Here is a 17,544-nt window from a genome sequence, read left to right on the forward strand (position 1 = left end):
TCTTCACTTCCACTAAGAAGATTATTCTGTGTTTTGAGCTTTGAAGAAAGAGCAAAGAGAATAGTTAAACGCACTGTGTTCCATTTCTGACATTCAGCTCTATCTGGACATAGCTTAGAGGCTCATAGGGTATATCGGCATATGGGCTGAAGTGCCTTTTGGGAAAGAAGCTCCCCTAAAAGGATGAGGCAGACCGTCCTGACCAAACCACAAGAACTCTGACATTGTTGGTATAGGCTGATTCTAACCACAGCATGTAGTTCTATCACTTAGATTTGTTCTAAGCTTCTCAGAAGACTTATGTCTGAGGGTGAATGAAAAGAGTTTAACAGTGAGCAAGGGCTTAAGGAGTTTGTTTTGCTCAAATGACTAAAAAATATCAAAGTGCAGTGTAGTGTGAACTATACATTCAAAAAACAATCAAAACAAAAAAAAAAACTATATGCACTTTAAATATATATATATATATATATATATATAACTAAAGGAGAGAGGACTCCAGGGTACACAGTCTATGTGGGCCTCTGGGAGGAGGCCAGCTCGCAGCAGCAGGAGAACGCAGCCAACCACACACCAGTGGACAGGTTCCTTCACTTGGCAACCTGCAGTAGCACCCTCTCAAGGCTCAAAGATTTGCTTGGACACATGTAAGTCACACCTCAAGATTTATGAAAATAAAAGGGCAATGTTTTTAAGGAGGCCAGAGACCCCACAACTGTACACTGGAGCCAGAATCAGAGAAATAGCATTTATTATTGCTCAGAATATACCTAGATACAACTTGGGGACCCAAAAGGCACCAAGGGAAAGTCTTTTTCTGGGATTGATTAAAATGCTTGCCTGAGATTAGAGACAGAGAGAAAAAAAAAGTACAATCAAATGTGAGTTGTTAGAATAAATATGGTCACTTTGAATGCGAATGGATTTTTTTTTAAGGGAGTTGGGGTTAGAAGGTGGAACGGACCCACAAATGCTAAGTTCTCAGCTACTATACCTCTGGGAATTTAGTCGCTTTCATTGATTAGTCATAATGCCAGACATTTCCTGAGTTTTCAGAAAATGTGAAATTATGTTATTTACCTAGATCAATTTAAGAAGTGAAGATAAATAATATAAACTGTGAACTAAATATTTCATACATAGGGAGGAAAAAAATCAGTTAAATTCTTTGGGAAGCTTACACTCTATATCAGAGAAAAACTCATTCAAAATATTTAATTATTCATTCAGTATTTAATGAATACCCTTAAGGGTAACCTTGGAATAGTTGCCCCAGTGGACTAGTGACTCAGTGGTTTTAAATTAACTAATCAGTCAAATTTTTAAAAAAGGATTTGATCTGATAAGCCTTGCTGAATTAATCAGGTTTTTAGCAAATTTGCCTTACATATTTAAAGACCATCATTAAGAGATACTTTCCTTTAGGAATTTAGAACTTGTAGAAATCTGAATAGGCAAAAGGATTTAATTGAATACTGACAGTAGATCCAATGACCTTCCTCAGTCTGTATACCTAAGGAGACAATATGGCCTTGTTACAGAGTATGAACCGTGAAACCAAATTATATAGGTTAGAATTTCACCCCTCCAGTGGAATTCTGTGCAGCTTGAGGTAAGTTACTTGACCTCTCTGAGCTTTTATTAAATCTGAAAAAAGGCTATAATAATGTTCATTTGTGTTTGAGTTTAAATAAACTAGTGGGTATAAAGTAGTGTCTAGGAGACAATGCTAGGCTATCACCACCACCACCATCATCATCCATCATTACTACCTTTTTTCTTCTTAATATCAAATAGCAAGCAACCATAACATTTTTTCCCTTAAAAGTCTAAAATCCTTCAAATAAAAGAGTCTTAGGCAAATATACTTTCAATTAAGCAGTAATGAATAACATACCAGTTCGGGTCCCAGGAGTAAACAGAACACACACATATTAGGATCATTTAAGGAGGGTTATGTAAAGAGACTGTTTTAAAAGATGTGAGTAGGACAGAGAAATCCATAAAGGATGGTGAAGTAGCCGGAGCTAGCTGTAATGGAGTTTTTACCACCCCAGGCTAAAGGGACAAGGAGAGGGATGGGTCAGTATTCCCAGACAATAACCTGTCATAGAGTGGGCTGCCTTGAGAAGGAAGGTTATTGTCTGGGACATAGCTAGCCTCAGGTGACTCTGAAGGGCAAGAGATGAGGGAATAAACTTGATTACACTCTACTCTATCCCTCTGATCTCCTGCTGGGACTCCCCACCAGCCAAATGCAAGGAAGCCAGAGGACAGAAAAAGCTGCTGCCTACACCTCATTGGCCAACCTCCTGCGGGCAAAGTGACTCCTCGAGTGGGGCAGGGAGGAGGATGTAGCTGAGGGGACAGGAAAGCTGTTCCATGCAAATCTGATCTACAGTCTATGAAGAGGATGGCACTTTTCTGCCATCTCATCTCAGCAGAAGAAAAACATCTATCATTTAACTTAATCCTTCCAACAACTCTTGAGGTAGGTATTGTTATTATCCCCATCACAAAGAAGATGAAAAAATCAGCTTCAAGAAGTAGGTTGCCAAGGAAATAGCAGCAGAACCAGAATTCAAACCTGATTTGTCCAACTTCAAAGTCCAATTATTTGTGTATCCTAATATCTTGCTTTGCTGCCAAAATCATGGATCAATGCATTTTTTAAAAAAGTGAAGTATAGTTGATTTGGAGAAGGAAATGGCAACCCACTCCAGTATTCTTGCCTGGAGAATCCCATGGACAGAGGAGCCTGGTGGGCTACAGTCCATGGGGTCGCAAAGAGTAGGACACAACTGAGCACACAGCACATAGTTGATTGGCTCAGATGGAAAGAATCTGCCTGCAATGCAGGAGACCTGGGTTCGATCCCTGGGCAGGGAAGATCCCTTGAAGAAGGGAATGGCAATCTTCTCAAGTATTCTTGCCTGGAGAATTCCATGGACAGAGGAGCCTGGCAGTCCGTGGGGTCACAAACAGTCAGACACGACGGAGTCACTAACATGTCTACTTTCTTTATAGTTGATTTACAATGTTATGTTAAATTCAGGTATACAGCAAAGTGATTCTGTTATAATACAGACAGATAGGTAGATAGAGATGTATCTGTTCTTTTTTAGATTTTTTTCCATTATAGGCTACTACAAGATACCGAATATAGTTCCTTGTGCTATAATTAGGCTCCTGTTGTTTATCTATCTTATATATAATAGTGAGTATCTGTTAATCCCAAACTCCTAATTTATCCCTCTCCCCCTGCTTTCCCCTTTGATAGCCATAAGTTTGTTTTCTATGTCTATGGGTCTATTTCTCTTTCATAAATATATGATACCACTTAGATGTAGAATCTTAAAAAAATGACACAAATGAAGCAATGCATTTTAATTTTCAATAAGTAGTAACCTCTGCAAGCATCAAATCTGAGCCTAAACCAAAGAATGTTTGATTAAAAAAAATCTCCTCTCAGCAAGGCAGTTATCTTAGCTCCTACAAATTCCTCCTTCAGCAAAGATAATGTAGTGAGGCAGCAGAAATACTTTCTCCCTCCAGGTGCAGGAAAACGCCAACCAGGTTGGGGGAGACACACAGGCGATTTCATCACTAGAGGAATTTTCACATAAACGTTAATTAGAGAGAAGGAAGAGTCAGCTCCAGCAGAAAACACACTTTAGGAAATAAAAATGAAGAGAGTAGCTAAGTCAGATAGAGGGTGTCGGCACATTCAGAGACAGAATCGGAGCTGGAGCACCAGGATAAACTTTGCTGCTTTGATGCAAGGAAAGGGAGTTCAGACAAGTTCTTTCCTGGAGACTGAGAATTTACAGAGTGGAAACACCTCACCTATGAGTCTTCTCACCTGGGTTTTAGAAGAAATAGATTCCACTTGTATCAGTGTCATACACATGAGCTGGATGGTGTTAGGAAAATCCCTTACCTTTTTTCTTCTACCAGCTATTAGCTTCTCTGTAAAGATAACAGTATTTCCACAACCCACCTTATGGGGTGGTCTGGGGTGAATTTGATAATATCTGAGAAAGTTTTCTAGGAACTATAAAGTTCCCTGCAAATGTCAATTAATTCTATTCATTTAAAAAACAGATGTGCCAATGCATTCTAAATATGAGTGGAAAGGGGTTCTAACTATTTGCAAATATTAGAGAGGCTATTAAAAGTATTTTATATGTTTCAGAGGAATTTTTTCATCCTTCATTTACCTCCCTTGGAACTAACATTTTTTTTTCTTCTGCATAATAGTAAATATGTTTTGATTGCTGAATTATAAAGCTGCTGAAATGCACTAATTTAAAATATGTACTTATTGAGCGTCTCATATGTGCTAGGCAGTGTACTAATTTCTCAGATGTCCATCAAACTTTCCAGATTCAGGGAGAAAGGATTATGAGGGTGCAGTTGCCTATGAATGATCAAGGAATCTGTGTCTCCAATTTAATGTCTTCTCCACCTCATCAAGATAGATGTGTGTAGGGCAGCAGAAAGTAGACATGAAAGTGAAACCAGGATAGGTGCTCTCTTTTCTTTATTAGATTCTAATCTAAAAGGAAAATACTAGAAATGGCACAAATATAAAAAGTTATATCACTACAAAAGACCATCAAATGAACTGCAATAAAAACAAACTCAATTTATCAAAGATCATGCACCAAAATATGTACAGGCAAGAAATCAGGAGGCAGCAATGCAAGAACTAAATGCTAAAACAGTTAAAAGAAAAGAAGCACATGAGGGTATAAAAAGCAGGTCTTTCATGACAGTGAGAGTCGTCACCATAGCTCACAAGTGCCTGCTAATTGGCACTTCCCACACATATGGTGGGTGAATTAGACATCTGCCTCAGTGTCCCTCTGCTAAGTCTGTAGTAGAGACAAAGGAAGAAGGTAAACTTCTACTTTCCAAAGTTGAGAATTAAGACAAAGCATACCTTCTTGGTTCAGATTTAAACATTATCATAGTGGTTTCTTATTTATACCTCCTTTTTTTCTAGGGTAGACTGTGAAGGCTGTCTGTTATCTGAGTGCCTGCTAGAAGCTGTAGAATCTGAAATCTAGAAAGAGTTCACAGTGTAATGAGGAAACTGAGGTATAAGAGTGAACTTGATCTGCCTAAGGTCACAGAGCTACCTCTTTAGACAAGGTAGAAGTTAGACTGAGGCCTCTGCACTGTGTCCAGGGTTCTGCCCAGCTGAGGAATCTGCCTTGTGCTGGGGTTCTCTTAAAACCCACTCTATACGCCAACCCACTGGCCCCTTGCAGCATGCCCAGCAAAGCCCAACAATTTGGTTCTTGCTGGAGTCAGAACAATTTACTTATAACACAAGGATGGCCTGTATTAGGAGGTCATAACTCCTGCTCTGGAGGGCGGGCCCCTTCAGTTACCTCTGCATGGACCCAGGGGTGTTTGAACCAGAGGAGCCAGGTGATGTGTAATTCAATCTGACCTTGTCCCATACTCTATTCACAAAGTGAACCATCAACCCTCATCTGAACGGTCTAATTGCTCTAACACCTGAGCCACGTGGATTTCTATCTGATATCCCGACATATACATCCTCAGTATTCTTCGGTTCACCAACCTTTCTAAATCCTTCTAGTCTTCAAAATCCAGCAAAAGTTTTTCCTTCTGTTGACAACTTGCCCTGCTGCACCATGTCATGTAATTTTCTGCTTTCTCTGAATACTGACAATAAGGTCTTCATTGCACCACAAAATAATATACTATCTTTCATTTCTTTCACTAATTGCTTTATAGGTTTAGTTTTCCTCCCTCAACTGGGGGTTGAATAAAGTACATTTTAATGCCTTTTCTGCACTGAAACTTATATGTTTATAAAATACAAATTCTAAAAGTTGAGAGTAATTCATTATCATTCCTTTTGCCCTTTTTATAACATTGAACATAGTGTTGAATATTCAGCAACTGCTTAACAAAATATATTTTTAAAATAAAAGTATAAATCTACAAGAAAACATGAGCATTTTAATAACCAGTGTAAATTGGAAATAAAAATGTATCAAAATGTGGAAAATATTCAACCTCAGTATTTAATGAAGAGATGAAAATTAAAATCTCAAGGTTTTTGCTTGTTTTGCTTACAAATGAGCAAATTTAAGGTTTTTTAAAAATAAAATATTTGATATGGTATATATGATAAAATATGCAACTCATATATTGCTTATCAGTTTCAAAGTGATATAAGTCTTTGGAAAGGAGTTTGATAGTAAAGTACCAAAATCTATAATGGTGTTATATATTTTGACATAATAATTCAGAAATAACATGAAATATGGAAAGTACTTTATATTCAAAACATTCTCAGCAATGCTAATTACAATTACAAAAATTTGGAAACAATTTAGATGTGCAATAATAATGGAATAGCTAAAGAAAATATGAGAAACCTCATGACATACTATGCAGTTAAAAATAGATTTTCACAAGAGATTTTAATTACATGAGAAAATTCCCCTGCTATAATGTTAAATGAAAAGAGCAAGATTAAAGTTGTATACACAGTATGATCCTTTCTCATACCCCGAGCTCTCTGAGCTCTCATAACTGAGCTTTCAAATTTATGCATTTGAAAGCATGCCAGATGACTCTACTTGGAAGATCCACAAGCATCTCAAATACAACATATACATGTATGAACTCAACCTTTTTTCTTTCTTCACTCCCAAATATGTTCTTCTTGCATCCTCTTCCTCTCAGTTAGTGGCACCACCATCCACCCAGCCACAGCAGCCAAAATCTTGAGCCTCTCCCACTCCTGGTCACCCACGCTCAATCAGTGGTTGTACTCTGCCATGCACCTGGCAAAAATTTCACAATTCTATCCTCTCTGCATGTTTCCCACCACTACTCTGAAAACTCTTTCAGAGTTTTACCTGCACCATTTCAAGTACCTTGTAATATGCTTTCTTATCATCACCACTACCTGCTTATCCCTCCATACATCATATTTCACTCATTTGTTATACTGAGCCGCTTGTGGTTCCCCACGCACTCCATACTGTTTCTCACCTCTGTGTCCTTGTGTTCTGTTTTTTTCTTTTTTCTTTTCTTTTCCTCTTCCCTATATATCCATTTCCTTCCTTCTTTACTTGACTACTCCTGTTTCAAGACAGTTGAAATGTCATCTCCTCCTGGAAGAGTTTCCTGATTCTCTCACCATTTCTAGCCCCACCTTCACTGCCAACTTGGACCCAGGCCTCTCCCTTCCACCTTCTGTGTCTTCTGAAGGCCCCAAAGTGCATATTTGCCAAATTATACAGCAGTGATCTGTGTCTCACTGACACTGCCATTCTGAACTCTATGAACCTTGAGGCTAAAAAACATTTTGTGCTTGTATATGCGATCATCACATAATATACACTCATATTTTTTTCACTGAATTCTGCCAAATTGAACTGCTTCCCTTGACTAGAATTATGAAAAGGAAAGCACATTTTGTCTCTATGCTAAAAAACACTTTTCCTGTGTACTTTATCCAAATCCATCATTCTATTGCCTTCTTTTCCCCAAAACAATAACAGCAGTCCCTCTTCTCCATTCACCAGACATTGACTAGACACTTGTGGTATGCAATCAACTCTGCTATGGTCTAGGGATGCAAAGATAAATGTGATTAAAAAAAAATCACTCTCCACAAGAGGCTCACAGACTAGAGGGGGAGAGAGACAAATAGCACAACACAATACGTGCTCTGACAGAGGCTCAGAATAGCTGGTGTGGGACCCAGAGGAGGCAGAAAGTGATTCATCTGCCTCATGGCTTCAAAGTCTGTTCCCAGTTATTCTGCTCTTACAAACACTCTAAGTTATTCAAATACCACTTCATATACTGATGTTTCTCCCCAAGTAGAGAGAAAGGAATGTGGAAGTCAGGCCAAGCAGTTCCTTTCATCTCTTTGCATGTCTGGTTAGACCTCTGTTCCTGCAGAAGAGGCAGCTATGGGACTTTACACCCAGGACATATTCTGTAAATGCCCCTCAAATGATTTATAGATAATCGCACTCATGTAAAAGAACAGAAGCCACTTTTGATTTCAGCACAAATTTACTGTAAAATAATTGATGTTTTGCAAAATGAAAGGACATCATTTGGCTCCTAAGATAGCTCAGTGCTTTACTTCCAAGGGTACAGAAATGCCAAAATACCTACTCTTTCAACATTTCTCTTGACCAGTATTTCAAACTTGTTCAACTGAGTTGCTTGGCAGCAGATAAATGACCTCTTTCTAGGATTCCATGGCTGCAGCCTTTCCCCCACCTGAAATAACTGCAGCTCCCTAAAATACCACGCTTCACTCTAAATACAAGGCCAGGGACTTTCCAATTCATTTCTCACAAATGTAGGGTCTATTAATTGAGTATCTTATTCTCGTTTTAGTTTCCTGCTGCAGTAGGAAAGTTACAACAGAAGCTTCTTTTCAACAACTTTTCTAACTATATCCCTCCCATTGCCTCATTATGGTGCCCTTCCAGGCCTGGGCAGTGGGAGGTGACTAGAGCAGTTTAGTTCTGTGAATCACAGAACAGCATCCTGCGTAGTCTGCTGGCCTAAGGCCAGGAGGGAAGGAGCCTCTGGGATGTGTCATTGTCAGCTAAATTATAACAGATCCATTGACAGCCTCAAGACAAAACCCCCTGAGTCTTCATGAGGGAACACAAAATGACTGCAAGACATCTTCCCAAAATCTCTGGTTTAAGCAGCTCACTACCTGCAAAAGAAGGTGGAATTCACTGGAGCACTGAGGCCTTTTGCTTTTTCAATACTTTCCTGCCCTGTATCAGGGTAAAGTAAAAGTCTACCATTTGAGTACTTTTAAATTTGAGAAGCATTTGAATGGCATTGTCATGGAAGGCTATGGGATATATGCACAGACTGTAATCTACAAATCATGCATTCCAAATCATAGTCAGTACTTTCCATCACGAGATCAGCTCAGTTCTAAAATATGAACAATTCTCTCTAGTTAAGACAAGAAACACATGTAGATGATGGATGGATGGATTGATGGATGGATGGACAGAAAGACACATGAAACAGAGAAAGAGAGCTGGGGAGAGGGAGAACAGACTATCCACATCATAGACTGTGAATTCTATTATGTATAGCTTTCCAAATCGGAGTTGTAGAAACAGAACTCACATCTCTAAGTTATAATGAGCCAGACACCATCAGTACGCTTCTCTCATAGCTCAGTTGGTAAAAAAATCTGCCTGCGATGCAGAAGACCGGGGTTCAATTCCTGGGTCAGGAAGAGCCCCTGGAGAAGGAAATGGCAATCTACTTCAGTGTTCTGGCCTGGAAAATCCCACAGACAGAGGAGCCTGGTGGGCTACAGTCCATGGGGTTGCAAGAGTCAGACACAACTTAGCGGCTAAACCACCATCACCAGACACTATCAGAAGGTTCTTTTAAAATCAACACACCCGTTTGTTCCTCAGTTGTTTTCATTCATTTAGCTATGAATCCTACCTTTTATTTTCCTGCAAAATCTACACCGTGAACAACTCCCTTAAGACAAATTCAGTCAGTTCATTTCGGTTGCTCAGTCATGTCCAACTTATGTGATCCCATGGACTGCAGCACACCAGGCTTCCCTGTCCATCACCAACTCCCAGGGCTTGCTCAGACTCATGTGCGTCGAGTCAGTGATGCCATCCAACCATCTCATCCTCTGTCATCCCCTTTTCCTCCTGCCCTCAATCTTTCTCAGCATCAGAGTCTTTTCCAATGAGTCAGCCCTTCGCATCAGGTGGCCAAAGTATTGGAGTTTCAGCTTCAGCATCTGTTCTTCCAATGAATATTCAGGACTGATTTCCTTTAGAATTGACTGGTTTCTCTCCTTGCAGTCCAAGGGACTATCAAGAGTCTTCTCCAACACCACAGTTTAAAAGCATCAATTCTTTGGTGCTCAGCTTTCTTTATAGTCCAACTCTCACATCCATACATGACTAATGGAAAAACCATAGCTTTGACTAGACGGAACTTTGTCAGCAAAGTAAGGTCTCTGCTTTTTAATATAGTGTCCAGGTTGGTCATAGCTTTGCTTCCAATGAGTAAGCATCTTTTCAACTTCATGGCTGCAGTCATCATCTGCAGTGATTTTGGAGCCCAAGAAAATAGATTCTGTCACTGTTTCCATTGCTTATCCATTTATTTGCCATGGAGTGATGGGACTGGATCCCATGATTTTAGTCTTTTGAATGTTGAGTTTTAAGTCAGCTTTTTCACTCTCCTCTTTCACTTTCATCAAGAGGCTTTTTAGTTTCTCTTCTCTTTCTGCCATAAGGGTGGTGTCATCTGCATATCTGAGGTTATTGATATTTCTCCTGGCAATCTTGATTCTAGCTTGTGCTTCTTCCAGCCCAGCATTTCAGATGATGTACACTGAATATAAGTTAAATAAGCAAGGTGACAATATACAGCCTTGACGTACTCCTTTACCAATTTGGAACTATGTCCACGTCTGGTTCGGTTACTTCTTGACCTGCATACAGATTTCTCAGGAGGCAGGTAAGGTGGTCTCATATTAGCATCTCTGGAAGAATTTTCCACAGTTTGTTTTGTGCTACATAGTCAAAGGCTTTGGCATAATCAATAAAGCAGAAATAGATGTTTTTCTGTAATTCCTTGCTTTTTCTATGATCCAACAGATGTTGGCAATTTGATCTCTGGTTTCTCTGCCTTTTCTAAATCCCTCTTGAACATCTGAAGTTCATGATTCATGTACTGTTGAAGCCTGGCTTGGAGAATTTCAAGCATTACATTGCTAGCATGTGAGATTAGTGTAATTGTGGGATAGTTTGAACATTCTTTGGCATTACCCTTCTTTGGGATTGGAATGAAAATTGGCCTTTTCCAGTCCTGTGGCCACTGCTGAGTTTTCCAAATTTGCTGGCATATTGAGTGGAACACTTTCACAGCATCATCTTTTAGCATTTGAAATAGCTCAACTGAAATTCCATCACCTCCACTGGCTTTGTTCATAGTGATGCTTCCTAAGGCTCACTTGACTTCACATTCCAGGATGTCTGACTCTAGGTAAGTGATCACACCATCATGGTTATCTGGGTTATGAACATCTTTCTTGTATAGTTCTTCTGTGTATTCTTGCACCTTTTCTTAATATCATCTGCTTCTGTTAGGTACATACAATTTCTGTCCTTTATTGTGTCCATCTTTGCATGAAATGTTCCCTTGGTACCTCTAATTTTCTTGAAGAGATCTCTAGTCTTTCCCATTCGATTGTTCTCCTCTATTTCATTGCACTGATAACTGATTAAATTCATCCATTCCAGTCCATTTTAGTTCACTGATTTCTGAAATGTCGATGTTCACGCTTTCCATTTCCTGATTGACCACTTCCAATTTGCCTTGATTCATGGACCTAACATTCCAGGTTCCTGTGCAATATTGCTCTTTACAGCATCAGGCCTTGCTTCTATCACCAGTCACATCCACAACTGGGTGTTGTTTTTGCTTTGGCTCCGTCTCTTCATTCTTTCTGGAGTTATTTCTCCACTGATCTCCAGTAACATATTGGGCACCTACTGACCTGCGGAGTTCATCTTTCAGGGTCATATATTCTTGCTTTTTCATACTGTTCATGGGGTTCTCAAGGCAAGAATACTGAAGTGGTTTGCCATTCCCTTCTCCAGTGGACCACTCAGAACTCTCCACCATGTTCTTCCCAAGCCAGGGATCGAACCCAGGTCTCCTGCATTGCAGGTAGATTCTTTATCAGCTGAGCCACAAGGGAAGCCCAAGAATACTGGAGTGGGTAGCCTATCCCTTCTCCAGCAGATCTGCCTGGCCCAGGAATTGAATCAGGGTCTCCTGCATTGCAAGTGGATTCTTTACCAGCTGAACCACAAGGGAAGCCCTAAGACAAACTGCAACTGAATTATTTTAAGACTTAGTAATACTATTGGTTTAGATTACATGGGATACAATAGAATTCGAATAAAATAAAATAAAATACAAAGAGACTGGGGCAGTTGGCAGAGCATCACACAGATTTGACTGAAAGCAGGTGTATTAAAGATTTCTAATGAGGCTTCAATAGAAACAACTTTTATCCTAGCACCCTGTAATTCAGTACTCTCAAGCTATCATTTCTCCCTGATTATCAACTGCTATCCACGGAATCACTGCCTGCAGATTTTATAAACAAAAGAAAAACAAGACATAAAATGAAAATGTTTGATGTTAACTAAAATAAACATAAGGAATAAATAAGGAAATCAACATAAATAAGAAATCAATGACTAGGAGTAAAAACCCAAACCAATAGGTTCTCTGGCCCTTACAAAGTGACAACCCATTATCATCTTCAAGGGAATGAGCCCACTGTGGTAGGATCATTAATATGCAGACAGTGAAAACTGCATGCTTCTCAACTTCAGCTTCTCAATGTTAGCTGGAGCCAAGGAACAAACAAATATTTAATCAACAATTAAGAGTAGTGTTTTTTAATGTTGAAATGAAAAGAAGCTAGACAATAAATTTGGAATTTTTCTCTTCAAAAGTTTCTCTGTTCTATCATTTTATTGTGGGCATTAAAGGTTATAAACAACAAAGTTAAGATCTATTAAGGCAGAGATGATAATACTCTTCTGCCAAGAGAGTCATTTTCAACATTTTCTGTCTCTTTCATATTCAGGATTATTTGTAGGAGATAGAATCAAATCAACCCTTCAGCAGAGTGCCAATTTTTTTTAAAGCAATTTTCATTCTTATGAAGAGAACTTTAGCTCACTTCATTTCAAAAGAAGGAATTCAAAGATATTACTGAAAGAATAAAAATTTATATTAGAAAACAAAAAGGCAAGTTACTGAATGGGGGGACATATCTGCAAATGATACATCTGATAAGGGGCTAATATCCAAAATACATAAGAAGCTCATACAAATCAATATCAAAAAAACAACCAACCTGGCTAAACAATAGGGAGAGGATCTGAATAGACATTTTTCCAAAGAAGACATACAGTTGGCCAACAGGCATGTGAAAAGATATTCAACATCACCAATTATCAGGGAAATGAAAATCAAAACCACCATTAGATATCACCTCCTACCTGTTAGAATGGCTGTTATCAAAGAGACAAGAAATAACAAGTGTTGATGAGGATCTGGAGAAATGGGAACCCTCCTGCTCTGTTGGTGGGAATGAAAACTGGTACAGCCACTTGGAAAACAATATGGAGATTCCTCAAAAAATTAAAATAAAACTAGCATATGATCCAGCAACTGCATTCCTGGGTATATATGCAAAGAAACACTAACTTGAAGAGATAATGCACTCCAATGTTCACACAGCATTATTTACAATCAACAAGATATGGAAGCAACCTAAGTATCCATCAACAGATAAATGAATAAAAAAGATGTGCCATGTACACACATACACACTGGAGTATTACTCAGTTATAAAAGAGAATAAAACTTTGCCATTTACAACAACCCTGATGGACCTGTAGGGTATGCTTAGTGAAATAAATCAAAGAGAAATACCAAATGGTTCCATTCATATGCAAAATGTAAAACAAATGAATATAACAAAACATAGTCACAAATACAGAGAACAACTAATAGTCACCAGTTGGGAGAGGGAAGAGGTGAGGAGCAAGATAGGAGAAGCAGATTAAGAGGTACAGACTATTAGGTACAAATGAAATAAGATACAAGGATGTAATATACAGCACAGGCAATATAGCCAATATTTTATAAAAACTTTATATGGAGTATAATCTATAAAAATGTTGAATTACTATGTTGTACCTGAAATTTATCTATTATAGATCAACTATATACTTCAATTTTAAAAATCTAAATAAAATAGATGTTTATTTAGAGATGAAAAGGAAAAGAGCAAAACAAATTAGTGTAACAGTAAGAATTGTGGAATTAAAAAAATAGAATTTTGGAATTAGTCATACTTGGATGCAAATTATGTTTTGGTCATTTCCCAATATTGTTGCCTTGAGGACTCTATTTAACCCATTGGAATGTCAAACTCATGGTCAATATAAATGGAACTGGTGAAACCCCACACTGCAGGGGTAGAGTGTAGATTAAATGAGGGGCTGATAGGTCAGCACATACCAAACACTATACCTGGATCAGAGGAGGTGTTTCTTCAGTGTTAATTTTAATTTGTTTGTCCTTTACATTGAGGAAGAAAGCACCAGTTTTGTTTTTTTTTTTAGGAGGCTCAGATTTTACTGATGTTGTAAAACTGTTTCATTTAAAAATGGACTCTTTCCAGGATTATTATTCTGCAGTCACACTGAGAGGAGCTTGTTCCCACACTCAAGTGCAGCACAAGATTTAATCTCTACTTTCTAAGCTCTTCCATGGGCTTCTGCAGGGTCAGACGAGCATTTCAAACCTTATATCCGGGGCTTTGAAATTTTCTGCTGTTTACTTCTTTCAGTACTTTACTTCTTTAAGCATTCATCAATGAGTTTCAAATGAACCCTACCACTTTTACTGACAAGAAGTTAACTGCAAGCACCCAGTCTCAACTGTTTCCAGTTTCCAAGTGTCTCACAAATTTGAAAGGTTCTGAGTATAGAGAAAGGACAAGCAGAGAAGCCTGACGCATGGAAGAAAATGCCCCTCAGTTCACCATGATCCCCATGATTACCCAATAGTTTGCTGAGAGCCTGGTTGCTCTAATTGGAGCCTGTGCTGAATCATCACTATTCATGTGGTACCCATCTGGCACCTGAAATTAGATTCTGTTCCCTCTGCATTCATAATGGTGATGAAGGATGGAGCTATATAACAGAAAAAACTTGTAAAGATTATTTTGCTAATAGATGAATTTCTTAGCCAAGAAGGAAAATGGCTGTTTCTTTTCTAAGGATGTGGTTTATTGGCTCAATTTTCTTAAAGGGCAATGATATTTGGGAAGCTGGAGTTTTATCTTTAAAAATGTCTCTAATTCACTGAAGGAGTAATGTAAGCCAAACTGTATAAACTGCAAAATAAAACCAAATTTAATGTCTGAAATCTAAGTAGCCAAGGGAAAAGAAACTTGGAGTTAAAAGACTCTTTAAGCCACGAGGAAGAGACGCAGTGTTTTCTCCTGAGCGTGAAGATAGTCTTTGGTGTTGCTTTTGCAGCTGCTATTGGCCATTGATGATCTTTCTTCTCTTCCTTTGGAAGAGTAAGAGGGAGTGAACACCATCTGAGTGGTCTTGTTAAAAAAAAAAAAAAAAAGACTCTTTAAGTTTCCAGCTCATAATATAGCATACCATGGTATATAACACCATACTTCACTGTACCATAACAGAGATATTGTAACTAACCATTCTATTCTTAAATATTACTAGGGACTCAGAGCCCTTAAGCCACTACATTAGATAGATTTTTTTTTTTTTTTTTTTTTGGCCACATCCTGAAGCCTGCAAGATCTTAGTTCCCAGGCCAGGGATTGAACCAAGGTCCTCAGCAGTGAAAGCACTGCGTCCTAACCACTGGATGACCAGGGAAGTCCCTAGACAAGAGTTTTTAAGAAACTTTTTCTGCGGCGGTGGGATGGAGGGGAAGGGGGCAGTGGTGAGGAACTGGTTTATCACTTATGGGCTGTGTGCTGTGCTTAGTCGCTCAGTCGTATCTGACTCTTTGCCACCCCATGGACTACAGCCTGCTAGGCTCCTCTGTCCATGGGATTCTCCAGGCAAGAATACTGGAGTGGGTTGCCATGCCCTCCTCCAGGGGATCTTCCTGACCCAGGGATCGAACCCAGGTCTCCCGCATTGCAGGCGGATTCTTTACCATCTGAGCCACCAGGGAAGCCCAAGAATACTGCAGTGGGCAGCCGAACCCATCTCCTAGGGATCTGCCTGACCCAGGAATCAGACCGGGGTCTCCTGCATTGCAGACAGATTCTTTACCAGCTGAGCTACTAGGGAAACCCTTATCACTAATATTTAATATTACTCACTATTACAATATTTCAGATCCTTAAAAACTTCATAATTATCATTAACTATAAAACAATTATAAATTATTATTGGCTATTCAGACCAAACTATCCTGGCTCTGCTACTTAGTGTATGCCTTTGGGCAAGTTATGGGCCTCTCTGTATCTGTTTCTCTGTTTGTAAACTAGAACTATGAGATCTTACTTCAAACCATTACTGGAAGGAATATAGAATGCATAGAGGTAAAGTGCTGGAAACAGTGACAACACATAGTAAACTCTCACTAAGGTACGTCATCCTCATATTTCTTACTCTTAGGAAACTATGATTTGTTTACAGTGAATGTACAGTAAGTGTGATAGGGACCATTGTCTTGAAAATAATAATCTAGCTTTTGTATTCACTCTGCATCATGTTGTTCTGTAGTTACCTGTTCGTTGAATCACTAATTTTAGTCTCAAATAGCTAATGTCTTGCTTGATGAAGGCTGGAGACATTCCCACTGATGTCAGAAGCAGGTGGACACTCACTGTTAACATATTTAGTTAACAATATCTTTAAAGTGCTAATTAGTAAGTCTAGTAGGAAAGAGTCATAAATATTGGCAAAAGGGAGGCAAATCTCTAATTATGAGAAAATCATAGAACTCTTTATTTGAAAGACTCCCTCCAAAATAAACCTGTTAAAAAAGAAACTAAAAAAAAAAAAAAATGTATAGTAAGTGTGTTAGTTGTGTGATAATTGCTCAGTGGACTATAGCCCACCAGGCTCATCTGTCCATGGAATTCTCCAGGCAAGAACAGTGGAGTGGATTGCCATTCGCTTCTCCAGAGGATCATCCTGAACCACAGATCGAAATTGGGTGTCTTGCACTTGCCGTCTGAGCCAGCAGGGAAGCCAGCTAGTAAGGTGGGTTGGCTACAAATCAGTGTTTTCCTATATACCAACACCTGGAAGTGTAATACTGCAAAACAACAACAATAGCCTATGAAACTAGACACTAAGATTTTAGAGATTTTGTTTGCATGTTCATTTACAAAGGTACAGGGGATATGTGGAGAAAAAGTATATAAAACTTTCTTTTTCAAATAAATTTTGTTTTGTATTGAGATACAGCTGATTACAATGTTGTGGTAGTTTTGGGTGAACAGTGACGGGACTCAGCCATACATGTACATGTATCCCTTCGATCCCAAACTCCCCTCCCATCCAGGCTGCCACAGAACTCTGCCATAGCAGAATACCATGCTCTATACATTAGGTCCCTGCTGGTTAATCAATGTAAATATAGCAGTGTGAAGGACATAAGAGAAGGCACAGCAAACAAAGGTAACATTTCTGAAGGAAGAATGTGCAATTCCAATCTTATGCAGTTCTAACCTGAATTATTTATCCATTTGTTTACATTTAAATGCTTGTTACAGAAAGTTTCACAAATACACAAAGGCAGAGAAAACACGATCATGAACCCCAGGTACTCATCATGCAGCTAAACAGTATGAGTAAGTTTCCATTCTTGCTTTATCTATCGTAACACACGTTCTGCACTATACTTTCCCGCTTGCATAATTTAAAA

The 17,544-nt window shown here is 38.8% G+C and overlaps 1 long non-coding RNA gene and 1 pseudogene across 2 annotated transcripts in view; one reads left to right on the top strand and one right to left on the bottom strand.

Moving 5' to 3' along the window:
- Positions 1-17,544, bottom strand: part of LOC110129858 (uncharacterized) — a 378,298-nt gene that overhangs the window by 180,272 nt on the left and 180,482 nt on the right. The window lies entirely within an intron of this gene.
- On the top strand, positions 15,070-15,238 carry LOC139038312 (small nucleolar RNA U3; annotated as a pseudogene).

The sequence above is a fragment of the Odocoileus virginianus genome, chromosome 14 (assembly GCF_023699985.2).
Source record: "Odocoileus virginianus isolate 20LAN1187 ecotype Illinois chromosome 14, Ovbor_1.2, whole genome shotgun sequence".
NCBI classification, from domain to species: domain Eukaryota; kingdom Metazoa; phylum Chordata; class Mammalia; order Artiodactyla; family Cervidae; genus Odocoileus; species Odocoileus virginianus.